This window comes from Canis lupus, chromosome 38 (genome assembly GCF_003254725.2).
Source record: "Canis lupus dingo isolate Sandy chromosome 38, ASM325472v2, whole genome shotgun sequence".
Taxonomy (NCBI): Eukaryota; Metazoa; Chordata; class Mammalia; order Carnivora; family Canidae; genus Canis; species Canis lupus.
In genome coordinates this window covers 6,571,060-6,579,356 of record NC_064280.1, presented here as the reverse complement: position 1 = coordinate 6,579,356, position 8,297 = coordinate 6,571,060, and the positions used below count along the sequence as shown (strand labels likewise).

General features: G+C 44.4%; 1 pseudogene; it reads right to left on the bottom strand.

Moving 5' to 3' along the window:
* Positions 1–4,139: 4,139 nt before the first annotated feature.
* Positions 4,140–6,415, bottom strand: LOC112642908 (TOX high mobility group box family member 4-like; annotated as a pseudogene).
* Between the last annotated feature and the right edge of the window lie 1,882 nt (positions 6,416–8,297).

The following is an 8,297-nucleotide window of genomic DNA, read 5'->3' as shown; positions in this document are numbered from 1 at the left end:
GGCTGCGAAGATGTCCTACAACCCAATGTGGTCGGGAGCCACAAAAGATGGGGGTGGGGAGGTGGTTTCCCCAGGGACACAGTTCCCATGCCATCACTCTAGCCCAAATGTTAACAGGTGTCCTGGGCCTCCCTGAAAGGCCCTCAACTCAGATCCTGGAGCCACAGAAAAGCCTATTTGACCTGATGCTCTTACCCTTGAGAGCAATCTGTATCAGCTCCCAGGGAGGAAGCATCCTTTGCAAAGGTCCTGAGGGAGAAGACTGGAGGACACTTGGAAAAGACTGCTGAAATGCAGAGACCCAGGGAAAAAGAGGTGTCAGAGCTGGAAAGAGAATCTATATATTTGGGGCAGAGCTGACTTCCCTACATTATACGCTAGGACAAGGCAAGAACAGTGCTCTGAAACCCTTAATTAAGAGATGAGGCTTCAAAGTGATTTAAATGACACCAAATCCTAAGAAGTGCTCTCAAGTTGAAATGAATCACTGGCTCCATTGTGCACTTGTTTTTCCTCTGAGCCTAGCTATTCCCACTGCAACTATCTTCAATAATCTTAAGTGGCGTCAGAATGTTCAAAACAAAATTATATTTAATTCAAACTGTAAAACTATCCCATTACAGCTTGTATGAGAAAAGAGTAGAGAGTGACAGATGAAAAAAAAAAAAAAAATCAGAGGCTGGCCCGACCCCAAAAGGTTAGAAATCGTTTGCTCAAACCTTTAGTTAATAAATGCATAATGAAGTTTCCGATCTTACCACGGCCATTGTTTGTGTCTTCTAATGTGGGATTCTATTGTCCTTTCATAATGTCATTTTATAATGGAAATGATGCAGAGAAGGCAGGGTACTTTAGTACACAGTATTTCCTGTAGTTGTACCAAACTATCATCTTTTGTTAAACTCTTGCTGTTGTCTCTCAAGAGCCATCCCTTGCACAAGTGTAAAAAGGAGTCCATTTAGTGCTTGTTTTCTTCCGTTGACTGGTAGTCACTGTCTACAGAACCCATGATTACAAAGGGACCAGCGAGAACAAAACAGGAATGACAATCAGACTCAGAAAAAATAGTAATTGGGTGGCTGCAGGATGGGTCTGCTCTAAGGTATTGCTTCCAAGCCATCAAGAGAACTTGAGTACTTATCGATACTGACCTTTTGGAGGCCTCTCTGTGAGACCCAACCTCTGTGTCTCATGTTGTCTCTAAACATTGACACGAGACTTAGAGGGAGGCTTCCTGGAAAGGGCAAGCCCAGCCTCGCTCTCCAGGCACGTTCTTCTCTTGGCTTCCAAGACGCCCTCCTTCTGAAGCTTTCTCCCACTTCTCTGTCTCCTCTGCCAGCTTCTCTTTCCCTCCCAGATCCAAAGGCCCAGACTTTCTGCCCACCTGCCTTGCCCATGAGCTTGTCAGGTCCTGCAGCCACACAGCACTCGCTTTATCCTCACAAATGCCTCGAGCTCTCCCCTCTCCTCTGAGCTCCAAACCAAACTGCCAGAATGATTTTTTTTTTTAATTTAAATCAAATGTAAGTTATGCCTCTGTTGACATCTTTCCAAGACTTCCTCTTGCATTTGGAAGGAAATGCAGGGGCGCCTGGGTGGCTCAGTCAGTTAAGTGTCTGCCTTTGGCTCCGGTCATGATCTCAGGGCCCTGGGATGGAGCCCTGCATGGGGCTCCCTCCTCAATGAGGAGTCTGCCCTCCCTCCTCATGCTCTCTTGCTCTCTCAACTAAATAAATGCAATCTTAAAAAAAAATAATAAAAGGAAATGCAAACATCTCGAGTGGCCTCCAGTGTCTCCCCATGCTGGCTCTGCCTGGTCCCCCCAGCTGCACTGCCCTTTCTGCACAGTTCCTGTCCCAGCCTGAGGAAGCCCAGGGCCTGTGGCATTTCCTCACCCTAGGAAGTAGCTTCCTGTTGATCTTGCCCTGGCTGGCGCCTTATCCCAGGTCTCTGCTCAAGCTTCCTTCTGCAAAGGGTCCCTGAACACCCCACCTAGAATAGATCCTCCTGCTTACACCACCCACACTCTCTAGTCCCTTGATCTATTTTATTTCTCCACAGAACTTGTACTACTTCAAAGTATTTTTTTTACTTGTTGTCTGTCTACCCGGCATAATGCAAGCTCCCTGGTGGCACAGACTTTGTATTATTCAGTGCTACGACTTCCAGGCCTAAAATAGCACCGGACATCATAAGTATTTGTTATATAGCATTATTATTTTAGAGATAAGAAACGAAAACTTGCAGTGTGTATTGGTTTTCTACTACTACTGCTGTAACTAATTATCACAAACTTAGTGGCTTCAAACAATGATGTTTGTTGGCAGGGTTGTGTTCCTTCTGGAGGGAGGCTTCAAGGGAAAATCCATTGCCTCGCCTTTCCAGCCTCGAGAGCTGCTTGTATTCCTTGGCTTGTGGCCCATTTCTCCATCTCCAAAGCTCATCATTCCAAAGCCCAATTCTATTGACATATGTCCTTTTTCTGACCCCAATTCTTCGTGTGTATCCTCTTATAAAGATACTTGTGAGCCCTCCTGGGTGATCCAGAATCTTCTCTTCGTCTCCAAGTTTTTCATTTAATTATACCTGTATTGAAAAATCCCTTTTGCTGTGTTAGGTAACATATTCACACATTCCAGGGATTAGAACGTCGACAGCACTGGGGAAGAGGTGGGAATTTTGCTGTCTACCACATGATGTTCAAGTAACTTTCCCAAGGTCGATTAGCTAGCAAGTGGCAAAGATGAGTTTTTAACTTGAGCTTTTTTGACTTCTATAGTCTGTGCTGTCTTTGAAGCAAAGGCATATCACCGTCCATTCAATGCCAGCAAAACCCAGTAAGAGGACTCAGCCTGGAGTGATTCCAAGACACCAAGGAGAAAAATCCCAGTATTTTAGCAATGTTTCTCTCAGGTTCTCTTTTCCGTCAGGGTATCTTCACAGTATGTGACAAGCCATTCCTATCACTCCAGAAGAGTTGAATGTAACGAGTCTGCTCTAAATGTACAAGTGATACACACCGATAAACACGTGTGTCACAAGGTTTGCTAAAGAGAATTACTTGTACGATTCTGAACTATACAAAAGAATAATAATACTGATCAGACCTACCACTTTCTGAGGACTGTTATTTCCTAGATACCTTCGCATGTTCATTATCTCATTTAATTCTTACTACAACCACTAATAATAGGTATTATCATTTTTGTTGATAAATAAATTGATGTTTATAGGTATGGAGTGAATTACCATACAGCTCCGAGTGTCAAGAAGGATTCAAAGACTGATCTGCTTGCCTCCAAAGTTCATACTCTTCCAAAAACCCAAATACCTTCCAGACTGAAGGAGGGATTTCCTGCTGAGCTATCAATAAACAGAGGGGGAAATTGAAATGCAACGCACGAGTAGATTTCTTTCTGGAATTTTTTCTTGGGAATTTTCAAAGGCAAGATGTGAGGATTTGGCAAGGTACAGAATCCTTTACCCCTTGTGTGGGTTAGCATAGTGCCCAGAACATTATAAATATCTAATAAACACTGGTGAAGGTTACTGAATAAAGTTATATGCAAATTTGCAACCTTTTTTTTTTTTTTTTTTCAGAGGATGAGCTGTTGCTCATTTCTTCTATGAGGTCACATGGAATTTAGTTGGGAGAAAAGAAGATAACCCCAGGTAGTATACTAATAGCAGGATTCCTAAGCAGAACAGGGAAGGGGTGCTCATCATTGCAGTACTCCACGCCCTGATGGGAATGACGGTTTTCAAAGAATGAGTTGTAGGGTGGTAACCACCAATGCACGTATCTCCCAGGTAAAGCTTTGAAATCCTTTCATTCTTACCAACTTATTCTCTGAACCTCTCCCCCACCCCTCTTTCTTCATTTATTTACACACTGAGCTAGCATATATTGAATCCCTACAATGACATAGCCTCTGTGATAATTATAGGGATAGAAAGATGATTAGGAATCAGTCCCTGATCTAAAGAGGGTAAAAACAGTAATAGGAGACAGATATAAAATAAGTTCACTAAAGTATTACAGAAGCTCAACACATTAACCACATATAGTGAGAAACTCAAAAAGCAGATTGATAAATTCTTTCTAGTGAGAGGTAGATGTGGGATCAGGAAATCCATCAAACAAAGGGAGTTGTTGGGGTTTTTTGTTTGTTTGGTTTGGTTTGGTTTGGTTTTTGGTTTTTTTCTTATCCTAGGCTCAAAGCTGAGTATTTTCCCATCATTTTAATAATTGTTTAGGCATGTCCTATGACAATTCTATCGAATTTCCTCAGACAGCCCCCCACCAGTACCACCCCTATTTTCTGCTTGTCCATATTCCCGTCACCTTTCCTCTGCTATCATCACTGGTTTCTCTGCTTGTATTTGAAAGTAAAAAAGCAGTTCCAGGTTACAGCAAACTCAACAGCCTTGCTCCAAACTATGGCCCCTGCTAAAGAGACAGAAAAGGGGAGAAGCACAAAGACCATCATGGGTTGAGATCAGGCACTCCCAGAAGTCCAGCTTGTGTTTTAAAAAGAGGCTGTTAGACATATTCCCAGCAGATAAGTCTTCACTGGCTTGGAGAACAGGAAGGACTACCTCACAAACACCACTGTGTTTGAATTTCTAGAAGCCACCCAGGCCAAGAAGACATCCCTGCAGTGCTTTCACCACACATTCGTTGCTGCAGTACTCATTGGCCCAGTCCTTACTCACAATGGGAGAGTTCTCACAGCCGGACCTCACACATCGAGGCTGGGGTGAGAGCATCACAGGGGACCCACTCACCAATTCAACGTCCATTTGAGAAGGAGATTCAACCTCAGGAACTACATCTGTGATCATCTCACAGATCGTCTCAGGAGAGGTTTCCTCTACTGTCTGGGCCTCAGGGCTGTGGTTCACAGGCCGCTCAGGACTACTTTCCACAGCTGGTGGGACTAAGGTTGTCTCCATTATCAGAATGGGTGGAGCTACAATCTTGATCTGCAGAGGAGGTGGCTGTTGCTGTAACTTGGCTGTTGCAAGGCCTGAAGTCGGGGAGGCTGCTGTAGAATGGTCACTTGCTGCTGAGTGGGGGGCTGAAGCATCTGTTTCAGTGGAGGGGGTTGTAGTCGGGGTGGAGGCAGTTGCATAGAAGCAGGGCCTCTCCCGCTGCCTGCAACACTGAGCGAGTGACAATTTAGGCTTGTTGACTGGGCTGGATAGTGGCTGTACTGGTTTGGCCTGGTTGGATTCCCTGGGAGGTCACCACTATGGCTGGGATAACAGTAACTATCCCTCCTTGAGATATAGTAATAGAAGAGGGTAACATCTGTTTGGTAATAATCAACTTGGGGATGTTGGGTTGATCTCTGGCCCCAGAAGATGCCTGGTTTGCCACATAGGAGGAAAGAGTGGAGTTAACAATAATGGAAGGGGACAGGGCAGGGGCTCTGTTGTGGCTGGTGCTGGAGATGCTGGGTCAACAGTAGCCATAGGAGGTGGAGAAGGCGTCTGCGGAGGTGGCACTGGGTCCAAATCTACTGGTTCCACAGTAGCACTGTGGAATCAAGACACTCTTGATTGTTTTTATATGCAGCCAGAGCCTTCAGATACTCTTTCTTAGCAGCTTCAGTTTTCCTCTTACACACTTGTTTTTGCTCCTCTCCAAGACTATCCCACACGGAGGCCACAATTTTTGAAACATCCCCAAAAGTGGCATTGGGATTCTGTCCCTTGATGGCAGCCTGTGTATCACGAAAAATAAAGCATATGCTGAAACTGGCTTCTGAGGTTCATTAGGATTTTTCTTTTTTCTCTTCTTTGGGGCCTTCTGCTTTTTTCCTGCTTCCACCACAACTGTCTTCTGGCTGGGAACTTCCCTCCGGAAATCCTCAACACCATCCTCAGGAAGTGAACTAGTAGGTGAAGGGGTGGTTGAAAGACGATCCTCGAGTGACTGGACAGGTGGCAGGATGGTGCCACCCCCTAAGCTCAAACCAAGCTGAGAACTTAGTTCTGACTGATCAATGGTGGTCAACTGGCTATGCCCCATCGAGACAGATGTCATGTCTGTCATTGGTACATCAACTGTTGGCGCTATTTTGAGTTCCTATACAATGGTCCAAGTCCATGGTCAAGCCCCCACTCAGGAGCCCCCCGTCCTGCTCCATAAGCCATGGGTCATGCCCACAGGCATGTCCAATGTCTGGACCCCACATGGGGCTGAAAAGCTGCCATCCCAAGAGGGGGAGGGGTCTGCTAGGTCATCACAGTGACCAACCCACCTGAGACAGCCAGTGAGGGATCAGAATCCAAGATGAGTGGGATTTCAAATTCCTCACCTCCCAAGCTTGGTGTATGGAATGTCTCAGCCCCTGACAGGAAGGGGTGCGAGGGCCCTGTGATTGTTATTTCCTCCGGGAAACTCCATCTTCACACAACGGCTACCACCATCTCAGTTCCCTCATCGCTCCCACTGCCCCCACTGGACTCAAATTCAGTTGGGTTTGTTGTTGTTGTTGTTGCTGTTGTTTTAGGGAGGTTAGAGAGAGTAGAACAGGCAAGTAGTGGGGCAGGGGCAGAGGGAGAGAGAGAATATTAAGCAGCACAGCCTGGCAGGGGCTCCATCTCACCACCCTGAGATCATGACCTGAGCCAAAATCAAGAGTTGGATGCTTAACTTACTGAGCCCCCAGGTGCCCCAGACAAAGGAAGTTTTTAAAGACTGCTTAGGTGCTCCTAAATTTAGAGGAAAAGTTAGGATTCATGTCGGGGAATAGGATGTTGCTGGTTAGAAGGAATAACGTGAGCAAAGATGCAGCAATATTGAACCATTGTGTTTTCTAGAAACTAAAAACAAAAGGTTGGATTAGCGGCTACCTTTCATTGTGAAACAAGGGCCATCAGTCAGAAACATAACTCAGGGTAACACAGCAAGTATTTATGGATGCCTTCCACTTCTACAGCGTGCACTTGTCGGGACTTAGCTGCAGACGGCTCTGCCAAACTCCCCAGGCTGTGTCCATTTCTAGACAAGCACACAGCAGGATGTCTGCCTCGGCAGCTGGGTGAGGGCTCTACATCCTATGTCCGGTCTAGGAAGAGATTAAGCCCCCACTCCTGCTGTTTTTACCCTCCTGCAACAGCTTTAATTTTCTGCTGGCTAGGATGTCCTCCACATCCCGCCTCCATCTCTTCTCTTCAGTGGGACCTTGCAAGTGGCTAATGTGTACCTAGCTGCCACCTCTCATGTGAGCCAATAAAATTAAATGAAGTAGTGGTGGAAAAACAAGCAGAGATCTGATCCATCGTTAAGCTAAAACAAAACATAGAGTCTCTGGGAGTTTTGTGTGTGAGTCTTTCTTATGTTCATAAACCGTAGAGATGAGAACGTGAGGTAAATAATTAAGGGGAAAGTTTGAGTCCTTGAACCTTCCATACTCCTCCCTCATCTTGTATTAATTTGTACCCATCACTTGATCTACCCAAAGAGAAGTCCACAACAGGGAAATCTCCTATGAAAGATTATGTTAGCAGATGATTAAAGTTTTGACTTGATATACTTTTACATCTGCACTGCAGGCTTATCCAGGGATAAGTATCTTGGAAACAGTATTTCCAAATCTAAATGTCAAAGCAAGTTCAAAAATAGCCTGCTGGAGTGTTTCCCTTAAGCAAAGCAAATCCCCCTCCAAGTCCAACATGTGCAAAGTTTAAAACAAGGGTGGATAACTCTACAATGAAGCCCCAAATATTGGCAGGCCTATAAAAGATTTATTATTGGTCACGTATTATGAAAGACTATTTTTATCACTTTCTTCCCAGACAACAGGACTTTCTGCATTTGCAAGGAGCTATTCCGGATAGTCATCAAAGAGTAAATATCATGAGTAAAGATCTCCAAAAATAAAAGTATAGTTTCAAAAACACTGATCTAAAAAGAAAGTATTTCACCATCACCCACATTTATGGTTTTCTTTTCTTTCCTTTTCAACTCTCAAGCTTTTATATATAAGAGTCATGGTTTCACTTTACTTTAGATATCATCAACTCTATCCCTTAGACTCAGAAAGGACCCAAAGTATCATTTAATCCAATCCTTTCATTTCACACATGAGCAACTTGACAAACGGTATGGAGCACCTGCCAACCAGGAGATATACTTATATGAAAAATCCATGTTCCTTGAATCGTTTAACAAAAATAATTTCACTTGTGACTTGAAGTTTTATATTTATTTGAAGAGACTGATACTGTATACATGCAGAGAAGGATGATTGCGAAAAGATTTGGCTCAAACGAAGTGCAATACA